Source organism: Peromyscus leucopus, chromosome 15, assembly GCF_004664715.2.
Source record: "Peromyscus leucopus breed LL Stock chromosome 15, UCI_PerLeu_2.1, whole genome shotgun sequence".
Taxonomy (NCBI): domain Eukaryota; kingdom Metazoa; phylum Chordata; class Mammalia; order Rodentia; family Cricetidae; genus Peromyscus; species Peromyscus leucopus.
In genome coordinates, this window is record NC_051076.1 from 26,522,510 (window position 1) to 26,537,058 (window position 14,549).

The following is a 14,549-nucleotide window of genomic DNA, read 5'->3' on the forward strand; positions in this document are numbered from 1 at the left end:
AGTTTCATAGAACTGTTATCATAGCACACAGAAGGTGCTTGAAACAGTAAACATTTAGTGTAGAAAAACATAAAGTGAAAGATAATCATTCTTGATGGCTTTACCTCCTCAGTCATGTAGAAGGTGAGACCAGCTGCTAAGAATAAGGAGACCAGGGTCAAACTTGCTAGGATGTCTGATGGTAGGTACATGTTTTGAGTTCAGATATTTTTGAACCTATCAGTATAATTTAAAAATTTTTGAAGTTTTGAAATCTAACAACCCGCTACTCCTCATTCTAGATGTTATTTAATAAATTATGATGAAATAACACTTTGCACAATGTGTGGGTGGTACATATAAATGGTAGTTTCAACTATTCTGATGGGAAAACTTTGAGACACGGTCTTATAAGCCAACAAGAGATTGATGAAACAGGCCAAATGGTTTCAGAAACCCTGGGATCCAAGTGAAGAAGTGTAAAGACTACAGCTGCAACATCAGTTGACCAGATTCATCTTCAAACTCCCATATAGTAGACCACAAAGGGAAGAGGGAGAGGCAGACCACAGAGAAGAAACAAGGACTAGAAACGGCTACCACTGAGGCAGGTTTGAATGATGTCTGTTTAGATTCCATTGTGAGAGAACCTATACCATACATCAGAGGAGGACAGATTTATTTTGGCTCCAAGGTCATAGTTTTCAGTTCACAGTTACTTGCCTCCACTGTTATAAATGGAGGCAAAGTGGAATATCACAGCAAGGAGCATGCGGCAGAGACTAGATTTTCTTCTCATGGTACCCAGTAACCAGAGAAAGAACAGAGGAGTCTGGAAACAAGGTCTCCCTTTCTAGGGCATAACTTCCAGTAATCAACGTTCCCTAATTAGACTCCATCTCCTACTTTCTATCACTGTGTAACACTGTCATCAGATTTTGAATATAGCAAAGGATTAACCCATGGGTGAAGTTTGAACCCTTGTAATATGATCACTCCCCAAAGCCCAGCAGATTAAAACTAAGGCTTTAACATATGAGATTTGGGAGCTGGGGGGCAGATATTGCATATTCAAACTACAACACATGGTAAAAGTCTGTTTGCAGTGATCCTTTAGGTAGCTCTGAGGAAGAGGGGGTCTGGAGCAGAGATCATGGGATGACGCCAGCATGGTCAGAGCACCGTGGACAGACCCTCTGTAAAAGGCAGCCTTCCTCTCCTCCTTTAGGCTGGAGTACTTCTCCTGTCGTGACAGATCATTTTGTGGATTAGACAGTGACCTGTGTTCCATTGGATGATATATTCCGTGTCTGTGGGTGGACTTTACAAATGCACATTTCATGAATAAGTAGCTGTCAAAAGCTGCTACTGGAAGTAGATGACAGAGATGGTGAGAAAAGACATTTGAAAAAGAATAAACAAACTTCTTTTATGAGGCTACAGTTACAGTGATACTCAAACCACACAAAGATGCAAGAAAGAAAGAGAATTACAGACCAATCTCCCTCATGAACATTGATGCAAATATACTCAATTAAATATTGTCTAACTGAATCCAAGAACACAACAAAAAGATCATCCACCATGATTAAGTGATGCAGAGATGATTTAATGTATGAAAATCTGTCAATGTAACCCACCATATAAACTAACTGAAAGAAAAAAAAAATCACATAATCCTCTCATTAGATGCTGAAATAATCTTTGACATTATCCAACACCCCTTCATGATAAAGGTCTTGGAGAGATCAGGAATATAAGGAACATACCTAAACATAATAAAAGCAACTTAGAGCAAGCCAACAGCCAACGTTAAATTAAATAGAGAGAAACTCAAAGTGATTCCACTAAAACCAGGCTGTCAACTCTCTCCATAGCTATTCAATATAGTACTCAAAGTTCTAGCTAGAGCAATAAGACAACAAAAGGAGATCAAGGGGAAGCAAATTAGAAAGGAAGAAGTCAAATTTTTGCTATTTTCAGGTGATATGAGAGTATACATAAGTGACCCCAAAATTTATACCAGGAACTCCTACAGCTGATAAATATCTTAAGCTATGTGGTAGGATGCAAGATTTAAAAAAAAATCTGTAGCCCTCCTATATATGAACAATAAATGGGCTGAGAAAGAAATCAAAGAAACATCACCCTTTACAATATCCACAAATAACATAAAATATCTTGGGGTAGCTCTAACCAAACAAATGAAAGATCTATATGATAAGAACTTTAAGTCTTTGAAGAAAGAAATTGAATAAGATATCGGAAAATGGAAGGATCTCCCATGCTCATGGATAGGTAGGAGCAACGTAATAAAAATGACAATCTTACCAAAAGCAATCTACAGATTCAATGCAATGCCCATCAAAAATCCCAACACAATTCTTCACAGACTTCAAAAGAAGAGTGCTCAATTTCATATAAAAAAACAAAAAACCCTGAATAGCTAAAACAATCCTGTACAATAAACAAACTTCTGGAGGCATCACCATCTCTGACTTCAAGCTCTACTATAGAGCTATAGTAATAAAAATGGCTTGGTATTGGCATAAAAACAAGTATGTGGACCAAAAGAATAAAACTGAAGACCCTAACATTAACCCACACACCTATGAACACCTGATCTTTGACAAGGAAGCCAAATGTACAATGGAAAAAAAGAAAGCATCTTCAACAAATGGTGCTGGCATAACTGGATGTCAACATGTAGAAGACTGTAAATAGATCCATATCTATCACCATGCACAAAACTCAAGTCCAAGTGGATCAAAGACCTCAACATAAATCCAGTTATACTGAACCTGATAGATGAGAATATGGGAAGTAGCCTTGACTGCATTGGCACAGGGGACCACTTCCTAAATATAACACCAGTAGCACAGACACTGAGAGCAACAATTAATAAATGGGACCTCCTGAAACTGGGAAATTTCTGTAAGGCAAAGGACATGGTAAATAAGACAAAATGGCAGCCTACAGAATGGGAAAAGATCTTCAGAAACCCCACATCTGACAGAGGATTGATATCCAAAATACGTAAAGAACTCAAGAAATGAGATACCAAAGTACCAAATAATCCTATTAAAAATGAGATACAGATTTAAATAGAGAATTCTCAACAGAAGAATCTCAAATGGCCGAAAGTCATTTAAGGAATTGATCAACATCCTTAGTCATCAAGGACATGCAAATCAAAAAGACTCTGAGATACCATCTTACATCTGTCAGAATGGCTAAGATTAAAAACACTGATGACAACTTACATTGAAGAGGATATGAAGTAAGGGTAACACTCCTCCACTGTTGGTGGGAGTGCAAACTTGTTCAATCACTCTGAAAATCAATATGGTGCTTTCTCAGAAAATTGAGAATCAATCTACCTCGAGATCCAATACCACTCTTGCGCATATACCCAAGGGATGCTCAATTATACCACAATGACACTTGCTCAACTATGTTCACAGTAGCTCTATTTGTAATAGCCAGAACCCAAAAACAACTTAGATGCCCCACAGCTAAAGAATGAATAAAGAAAATGTGGTACATTTACACAATGGAGTATTGCTCAGTTATAAAAACCAATGACATTATGAAATTTATAGGCAAATGGATGGAACTAGAAAAAAAAACCATCCTGATTGAGGTAACCCAAATTCAAAAGGACAAACATGGTATGTACTCACTCATAAGTGGATACTAGCTGTAAAGTGAAGGATAACCAGACTACAATGCACAGCTCCAGAGAAGGTAGGTAACAAGGAGGAAAGGGGAAATAGATGAGATCTCCTGGGTAAACTGGGGGTAGGAGGAGAGTAGAGGGGAGGAGATGAGGTATAAGAACATGAGGGAATGGAATGGTTGAGCTAGGGGATGGACAGAGTGGGAGAGCAATGAAAGAGGTATCTTGATAGAGGGAGCCATTATGGGATTAGGGAGAAACCTGATGCTAGGGAAATTACCAGTAATCCACAGGGATGACCCCAGCTAAGACTACTAGCAGTAGTGGAGAGGGCACCTGAACTGGCCTTCCCCTGTAATCAGATTGGTAAATACCCTAACTGTCATCATAGAGCCCTTATCTAGTTACTGATTGAAGCAGATGCAGAGATCTACAGCCAAACACCAAGTCGAGCTCCTGGAGTGCAGTTGAAGAGAGGGAAGAGGGATTATATGAGCAAGGGGTGTGTGTGTCCAGATCATGATGGGGAAATCTATAGAGACAACTGAACAAAGCTCATGGGAACTCACACACTATAGACCTACAGCTGTAGAGCCTGCATGGGACTGAACTAGGCACGCTGAATGTGGGAGACAGTTGTGTAGCTTGGTCTGTTTGAAGGACCCCTGGCAGTGGGATCATGATCTATCCTTGGTTCATGAGCTGGCTATTTTGATCTCCTTCCCTACGCTGGAATGCCTTGCTCAGTCTTGATATAAGGGGAGGGCCTTGGTCCTTCCTCAACTGAATGTACCAGGCTTTGTTGATTCCCCATGGGAGGCCTAATTCTTTAGGAGGAGGTGATGGAAGGTAGGTTTGGGGAATACATGGGGGGAGTACAACATAGCAAGAGTGCCCCAAACTGCAGATTAAGAAACATATTCCATGCCAGGCTCTATTGCTGGTTACACCCAGTCCCTCATGATCCATGAGGAAGGAGAGAGACAACACTGATGGGTTCCAAAGACTTCAATAAATCACTACATAAGCAGAGTTAATGATTGATCAGGGATTCAGGACAGGGACTCAGGAGCCTTGTTTCTCTCAGCAACCCCAAACAGGGGCAGAAGCAAGATTTATAAGGACAAAAGTCACAAACATTTGTTGCCAAATTACAGATATAATTTTCACAATCAGAAGTCAAAGATTAGAGACTTTCCTTGTGTGTTCCATCACTGTCAATTGACACAAAATGGGGGCTTTTCATTCCAACCAATCAGATTCATGTGTTCTTTCTGTTGTTAGGAATAGCCATAATGTTTTTAGAGAACTAAGGGACATAGCAGAGCATTTCTGTTGTCTAAAGAGGAAGTTGGCTAGCCAATGGGAAATTCTCAGCTCCCTTAGGGCTTGGGAACCTGAACTTTATTTCACCCTGAAGGTAAAATGGAGTCTGAAAATGGTAGTTCTTAGGCCAAGGTGCCTTTGCTCCCTTTATTGCTAACTAGCTAGACACCCAAGAATGTGCTGAACAGCTGAGCTGGTAAATGAAACTAAGCAGAGCTGTCATTTTGAGGTACTTTGAGGACTAGATAATGTGACAGGTGTCTCCAGTTTGTGTACTAATGGGGAGGAATTCAGAGACCCTCAGAAGGTCTTGCCTTGAGGACCTTCCTTGGCCTGCCCCTTTGTAAGTCACTGTTGACCTACTGTTTAAGAACATGACTTCCTGGATGTGACTACCGGTGTTATGGGATATTAGCCATCAGTCCTAGGAAGACTTAGCAACCCCTTCATGCCTCAGTTTCCTCAGTTTTACAATGGCACTACAGATAACACTGACCTCATAAAAGTGTCAGGAGATGCTTTGCTGATGCCCATGGGAGGCCTACCTCTTTCTGAGTGAATACAGAGGAGGGGTGGGTTGAAGGGGTGGTGGTGAAGGGGAGGTAGGGGGAAGGAGTGGGAGGAGAAGAGAGGGGAAACTGCGGTTGGGATGTAAAATAAATAAATTAATTAATAAAGAAGGGTCATGAGAGCTAAACAAGCTGGTATCTGTGGGCTGGCATATCCTGACCACTGTATTGCTTATTAAATGTGAAACAAATGAGAGGCTGGAGGGATGACTCAGTCTGTCAAGCAACTGCTTAGTAAGCATGAGGCCCTGAGTTCAGATCTCCAGCACCATGGGGGAGTGGAGCGGGGAAGAAAAGGGCAGATCCCTGGAAGCTCATTGGCCAGCCAACCTAGCTGAATCAGTGAACTCCAGGTTCAACTAGAGAACCTGTCTTAAAAAGTAAGGTGGAAAGGAATCAAGAGAGACATTGTGTGTTGACCTCTGATCTCCTTATGCAGGTACATATATATGTACCTGTATGTACATGGACATAGATCACACACACACACACACACACACACACACACACACACACACACACACTCATAAATATTTCCAAAACAAATAATAATGGTTGAAGGGACTAGAATAATACTTTAGACTACTCTGAAGAAAATAAAGGATAGGACATTGGGGTGAGGTGGGAGGTTATGTTAGAGGAAGTAGAGACAGTTGAATTATTGCTTAATATTCATTGCTACCCGTTGTTTCTTCATGGCTCTTTAAGTAAGCATTTCCTGTTCTTGTTCTTGTTTGAGGCATGGGGCAGTAGCTAAACTATCTTTTTTGTTGTTGCTATTCTCTATTACAGTATAACTAGCTCCCTTCATATTTGAGAGCTGGGAGGATGAACAGGCACAGCATGAATACACAACACACATAAGAGTCAGTTATAATTAGTCAAAATAAGTCAAGAGATGTTGAGAGAGGCAGGAAAGGGCTGGGCAGCAGAAATCCTATGTTACTCTACATAACTATAGAAATTCTTGTGTCACAGGTATTTTTTTTTTTATAAGAAACCTACAATCCTCTACAGCAGTATATAATTTTCCCAGATATTTTTACTTTATGTCATCTTTATTAGGATTTAGGTTACTCTGAATCAATACTTTAAAAATCTAAATCAAACACAAAATCCCAAACAGAGGTGGGGACATGGCCACCCATTGCTTTACTAGTATTTTTCCTATTAGCACATACTTAAACTTTGAATAAAACAAAATTCCTCACTTTTTGACTAAAGTACCTCTGAGTGTCTGTGTATAAATGTTGTCATCTGAAAATGGGCTTATTAGTACTATCCATCTTATAGGGTATCATGGGAATGAACAAAGTAGTAATTGTAGAGGACTTAGAATTATGTCAGACATATAGTGATTGCCTCATACATGGTTAATGTTTGCTCTTATTGATGGGAGATAGGAGAAAAATCAAAGGGGAAGGGTTGAACAAATAGATACAAAATAAGAGGAGAAAGGAAAATAATCAAATCAATACAGAAAAGACTTGTAGAGAGAATGAGCAAGAAGCAAGGTGGTGGACTCTTCTGTAAAATGGTCTGTCCCTGGAGGCTGACTATGTGGCTCTAGGACACATGGAGGACAATCAGTCACAGAGTTCACTAAGCAATGAGAACATTGAATCAGAGCATAAGACTGGAAGTCTTGGTTTTAAAAAAGCTTCTCCAGCACAAAGAAGTCATGATTCACTGTCTCCAACTTCCTTGAACCAGTGATTCCAGGGAAAATGGAGATGTCTACATGTATTTCTCCTTCATCCTTGGCCATCTCATTGCTCTGATTGCTGGGAAGGGGCAGGAAAGCAGGACCATGCCCAACACTGAACCACTCTACCAGGGAGAGCAGCAGGAGGAATCTAGAGCATATTGTGCCCTTAGGAAGTATCTGTGAAATAACCCTAAGAGGGGAAACATAGGTACACTTAGGGTAATCCATACTTCTGATTCTTTGAAAACAAGGCTCACTCCCTGTTTTGAGGATCCCTGACAAAATGAATATCTCATCCCTGGTTTCCTTTTTAGAACCCCAATAGCCTGTACTGAAGCTCTAACTGCTACCATTTTTCTGCCTGTTTAGCTTCCTTGGACCATCCCACATACAACCAAGTCCTGCCCAGCATCTCTGTACAACAAAACGTGGACCCTTCTTATAAATAAAGCATGAAACACAAGTGTGAAACACAGCAACAGAATTAGCTAACATATACATGATTTTGAGACAGGATCTCACTATGTCTAGAGGACTGGCCTGGAACTCAATATGTAGAGCAGAATGGTCTGGAATACCCCTGCCTCTGTCTCCCAAATGCTGGAATTAAAGATGTATACCATCACACTTGGCTAATATTTTCCAAACACTTACTTCATTCAGACACACACACACACACACACACACACACACACACACACACACACACACACACACCATCACCACCACCATCACTGTCACCACCATTACCATCACCACCACCACCAAAATAACAGGAATCAACAATCATTTGTTATTGACATCTCTCAATATCAGTGATCTCAATTCCCCAATAGAAAGACATAGACTAACAGAATGGATATGAAAACAGGATCCATCCTTCTGCTGCATCCAAGAAACACACCTCAATATCAAAGATATATATTATTTCAGGGTAAAGAGATGTGAAAAGCTATTCCAAGGAAAAGGACCTAAGAAACAAGCTGGTGCATCCATTTTAATATCTGAAAAAAATATACTTCAAACTAAAATTAATCAAAAGAGATAGGGAAGCACACTATATACTCATTGAAGGAAAAATTCACCAAGAGGGCATTGCAATTGTTAGCACGTATGCCCAAATACAAGGGTACTCAAGTTTGTAAAAGAAATAGCATTATAGCTTAAATCACATATTGAGCCTTACACACTGATAGTGGGAGACCTCATTACCCAATGTGGAGGGACCCCAATACAGCTTGACCACACAGATGCCATGACAGGCTTAGAGGCCTAGACACAGCTTCTGTGCCAGACTTACTGGCAGGCAATACCCAGATCCAAGAAAAGCCATAAGCTAACACCACCCAGTGATCCACCCAGGGATGAGGAAGTACCTAAAATCCCTAACAGTCCAACTATTAGATAAGGTGGCCAGATGTCCCTGAGTCTAACATACACCTATTTTTGTTTTATAGATACCCCTAGACAATAGTCAGCCAATCAGGGTCCTGGACCCTGGAAATCTCCTCACCCCAACCTCTGCTATGATAAAAATCCCACCCTGCCTTCGCTCAGGGATCTCTGCTCTCACCACTGCGTGGGACAGACAGACCAAGCTCCAAAGCTTGAAATAAAGGCTTTTTGCTTTTACATACGAGATTCAGTCTCTGTGGTGGTCTTTTGGGGGTCCCCTCCATCTGAGAATAACACCAACTCTCACCAATAGAGAGGTCATCTAGACAAAAACTAATCAGAGAAATACTAACACTAGCAGACGTTATAAATCAACTGGACCTCACAGATGTTTACAGAACATTTTACCCAAACACAAAAGAATATACCTTCTTTTCTATACCTCATGGAGCTTTCTTCAAAATTCACCACAAACTTGGATACAAGGCAAGTCCCAATAGATACAAGAAAATTGAAATAACTCCTTGCATCCTATCAGATCAACATAGATTAAAGCTATACCTTGATCAGCCAAGGGTCTGTCAAGAGACAAGCCATTTATTATGAATATTTGGTACTATCCAGCCTTTAATATTCCAGCTGTCTTCTACTATAAAATTCTTGTGTGGCCAAATATTTTCAGACCTGCTGAACTTCTAGGTAACTTCCCTGCTGGAGCCAGTACCTGGATAAGGTTACATAAGCAAAGACAAGCTGGTGGGAGATGCATAGCTTTGTTTCTTGTGCAAATGAAGCTCAGACCATCTCCCTGAATGGAGGCCTACTGGCTCTCCAGAGCAACTGACTGAGAACAAAAGAGGTTTTCACATATCAAGGTGAGAGGTAGAATAACATTCCTGAGGAGGCAGAGAACCAGGTGCCCAGGGAAAGAAGGGGTAGGCATTTTCTGTAGAAACTGACTGGACAGAACCGCATAGTGCAAGAGAAGAGAGGATGATAGAGTTTCCATAAAGGGTAAGCAGATCTCGTGTAGAGTTTTCTGAGTAGAGAGTAGTGGAAATGGAGAATGAGGAAATAGAGGATGAAGATGAGGTTGATAGCATAGGAATTTAGCCATTAGCAGGACTATGACCTAGGGAACTGGATGGAACTGAAGCTATAGAAACAGGATTTTTATCCCAGAGAAATAAAGTAGATGAATATAGAGCTTGCTGTATCTAGTATTATTCCTACCCTCAATGCCCGATGGAGCTATAGCTGTATTGATAGAATTTTGTCTTAGAGGAATAAAGTGAACAGACATAAGAACATAGTGTACATAGATTTTTTTTCCTCTCAGATATTCCACGCCAGATGTAGCTAAACCCAGGCACCCTGGGTACTCCATAGATTTCAATGAAAAGGAATATACAACATACCTAAACTTAAGGGACACAATTAAAGTGGTTCTAAAAGGCCTAAAAAACAAACAACAAACAAACAAACACCTGAAAGTGCTAGAACAAAAAGAAGTAATACACACAAGAGGAATAGATGGCAAGAAATAAAATCAGGGTTGAAATCAATAAAACAGAAACAAAGACAACAATACAGAAAAAATCAATAAATATTCTTTGAGAAAATCAATAACATAGACAAGCACTTATTCAAACTAAAAGGCAGAGCTAAACTCTCCAAATTAACAAAATCAGAAATGAAAAGGGGAAGTATAACAACAGACACCTCAGGAAATCCAGAGAATCAAAAGTATATTCTAAAGAAACTTGTAGATATGAAAATACTCAATAAAATACTTGCAACTCAACCTAAGAACATATAAAAAAGATCATCCACCATAACCAAGCAGGCTTCATCCCAGAAATGCAGGGGTGGTCCAATATACAAAAACCAATAAATGTAATCCACCATATAAACAAACTGAAAGAAAAAAAACCACATAATTATCTCATTAGATGCAGAATAGGCCTTTGGTAAAATCCAACACCCTTTCATAATAAGAGTCCTGGAGAGAGTAGAGATACAAGGGATATATCTAAACATAATAAAAGCAGTTTACAGCAAGCCCACAGGCAACATCAAATTAAATGGAGAGAATCTCCGCTTTTCGAGACAGGGCTTCTCTGTGAGCTTTGTGCCTTTCCTGGAACTTACTCTGCAGCCCAGGCTGGCCTCAAACTCATAGAGATCTGCCTGCCTCTGCCTCTCCAGTGCTGGGATTAAAGGCGTGTGCCACCACGGCCCAGCAAATGGAGAGAATCTCAAAGGATTTCAACTAAAATCAGGAACAAGACAAGCTTGTCCACTTTCTCCATACCTGAGCAGTAAGATTCCTGAAGGAGATCAAGGGTATACAAATTGGAAAGGAAGAAGTCACAGTATCTTTATTTGCAGATGATATGGTAGTATACATAAGTGACACTACAAATTCCTCCAGAGAACTCCTACAGGTAATAAACACTTTCAGCAAAGTAGCTGGATACAGAATTAACTCACAAAAATCAGTAGCCCTCATATAGAAAGCAGGGAAAAACACCTTTCACTATAGCCTCAAATAATAGAAAATATCTTCTTGGGTTAACTCTAACCAAGCAAGTAGAAGACTTTAAGACAAAAATGTAAGATATTGAAGAAAGAAATAGATAAAGATATCAGAAGATGGAAAAATCTCCCATGCTCATGGACCAGTGGGATTAACAGAGTAAAATGGTCATCGAATAAAAAGCAATCTATAGCTTCAATGCAATCCCCATCAAAATACAAAACAATTCTTCACAGACCTTGAAAGGACAATTCTCAACTTCATATGAAAAAACAAAAAGCCCAGGATACCTAAAACAATCCTGAAAAATAAAAGAAATTTGGGAATTCTCACCATTCTTGATCTCAAGTAATACTACAAGCTACAATAATAAAAATAGCATGGTCTCTCTCTCTCTCTCTCTCTCTCTCTCTCTCTCTCTCTCTCTCTCTCTCTCTCTCCTGTTCTCTGTTTCCCCCACCATCTTTCTTTCTCTTTCTGTTCACTGCCCATGCATCTCCCCCTGGCCTGGTTTTCTGCCCTCTCCTCCTAATAAAGCTCTGATACTGGGGGAAAAATAGCATGGTATTGGTACAAAAAAGGCACATTGATCAATGGAATTGAATTGAAGACCCAGACATAAATCCACAGACCCATGGACACGTGATTTTTGATAAAGAAATCAAAATTAAACAAAGGAAAAAAGAAAGCATCTTCAACAAATAATGCTGGTCTAACTGGATGTCTGCATGTAGAAGAATGTAAATAATTTCATATTTATCACCTTGCACAAAACTCAAGTCCAAGTGGATCAAAACCTCAACATAAAAATCAGATATACTGAACTGATAGAAGAGAAAGTTTTGGATAGCCTTGCATTCATTGGCACAGGAGAAGACTTCTTTAGTGGCACACGGATAACATGGGCACTAAGATCAACAATTAATAAATGGGACTTCATGAAACTGAAAAGTTTCTGTAAGGCAAAAGACACTCTCATTTTAGATAAAGCAGCAGCCAAAGGAGTGGGAAAAGATTTCTTAGCAACTCACCATTTAATAGAGAACTAATATCTAAAATATATAAAGAACTCAAGAAACTAGATATCAAAAAAAAAAAAAAAAAAAACCCAGAAAATCCAGTTTAAAAAATGAGGTACAGACCTAAACAGGGAATTCTCCAAAGAGGAAACTCAAATGACTGAGAAACAATTAAAGAATTATTCAATATCCTTAGCCATAAGAAAAATGCAAAACAAAGAAAATAAAAAAAAGAAAAATGCAAAACAAAACTACTTGAGATTCTATCTTACACCTGTCAGAATGGCTAAGATCAATAACACAAGTGACAGCTCTTGTTAGAGAAGATATGGAATAAGTGGAACACTCCTCCATTGCTGGTGGTAGTGCCAACTTACACAGCCATTATGGAAATCAACATGGCAGCTCTTCAGAAAGTTGGGAATCTATCTACCTCAAGATCCATTTGTACAGCTCCTGGTCATATACCCAAAAGATGCTTCATGTTACTACAGGGACACTTGCTCAACCATGTTCATTGTTGTTCTCTTCATAATAGCCCCAAACCAGAAACCACCTAGGTGCCCCTTAACAGAAGAATGAATAAAGAAATATTAGTACATTTTCACAATGCAGTGTTTCTCAGCTTTAAAAAAATTGACATGAAATTTGCAGGTAAATGGATGGAACTAGAAAAAAAAAATCATTCTGAGTGAGGTAACCCAGAAAGATAGAAGGTATGCATTCACTTATATGCGGATATTAGTCATTAAATAAATGATTACCAACCTACAATCTACAGACCCAGAGAGTTTAGGTACAGAGGAAGGTAAAAGAGCAGGACACATGAATCTCTCTGGGAGGAGGAAAATAAAATGGATTTTATGGGCGGAGTTGGGACAGAAACAGGAGAGGAGGATCCGTTGGGAAGAGGGAAGGGAGAAAGGGTTGAGGAAGGGAATACAGGGAGAGACAGCTAGAATTGAGGGGCATTTGAAGGAATAACATGAAAATCTAGTGTAGTGGAAACTTTCTAAAATATATGAAGGCAATCCTAATGAGGCCTCCTGATAATTGGGAAGATAGGGTTCGGACTGGCCATCTCTTGTCACCAAATGAGGCTTCCAGTACCAGGACTGGGTTTCACTTAGTTAAGTTGTTGGACTAGAGAGTCCCATGGAAATCCCCAAATGACCCAGGCTGTTGCTAAGACAAGGGTTTGCTCTCCACAAACTGATAGTGGGGCCCCATTTTGGAGGCTAACACCAACACAAGTTGTGGAGAAACCTAGCTGGTGCCTATGTGGAGCCTTTACCCCCATGTTCTACTGTCTCTGGTACAGGAAGGGACTCTGCAGGCTACCAAAGGAGAAAGTAAGAACTGACAAAGCCTCAAAACCTTTGGCCTCCGATCTGTCCCGCATGAAAGATACGCCAGGGCAATGGGGGCAGAGAACTTGTGGGAGTGGCCAACCGATGTCTGATTTGACTTAAAGCACACTCATGAGATGGAACCCATACTGGACACTGCTTGTGTGACCCAGAGACTAGAGAGCCCGGAGACCTAGGGTAAAATCAAACACTACTTGTCTTAAAAAAAAAATGACTCTTAAGGATATTCTGCTCTACTCATAGATAAGTGCCTTTCTTAACCTTCATCAGATAAGCTTCCTCCTGTGGCAGACAGGAACAGATGCAGAGACCCACAGGCAGACATTATGAGGAGAGAGTCTCCTTGGAACACACACACAGTTCTAAATGGGAAGTCTCCATCAAATCCCTCCCCTTAGAGCTCAGGGAATAGGAGGCAAAAAGAGTATGAGACAGAGGTGATAGAGGACACCAGGAGAACAAGGCTCTCTGAGTCAACTCAGCAAGGCTCATATGAGCTCACAGAGACTGACGCAGCAAGCACAGAGTCCTCTGAAAATATGTTATAGCTTTCAGCTTAGTCTTTTACAGGAGTCCTGTGTGTTGAACTAATGGGTCTTGGATTGCATAGTCAGGCCTCAGTGTGATGGCTTTTGTTTCCTCCTATTATATTTTATTTTGTAATGTTTGTTTGTTATCTTTAGAAGCCTGGTCTTTTCTCACGAGAGACAGAAAAGGAGTGGATCTGGACGGGAGGGAAGTCAGGGAGGAACTGGGAGGAGTTTAGAGAGGGGAAACTGTAATCAGGACATATTGTATGAGCAAAGAATCTGTTTTCAATAAATGGGAAAAAAAAGAAAATGAAAAGAAGCATTGATTCTTATCTTACTAGCTAGTGTTTTCCATTATATGACTCCAGTGCCTAGCATTAATTAATTAACTATATAAGAAAAGATTTATTGAGTGCCTACTATATCCCAGACATA

The 14,549-nt window shown here is 40.0% G+C and overlaps 1 protein-coding gene across 1 annotated transcript in view; it reads right to left on the bottom strand.

The window, feature by feature from the left end:
- Cd84 (CD84 molecule) overlaps positions 1-14,549 on the bottom strand; it is a 38,685-nt gene that overhangs the window by 10,357 nt on the left and 13,779 nt on the right. The window lies entirely within an intron of this gene.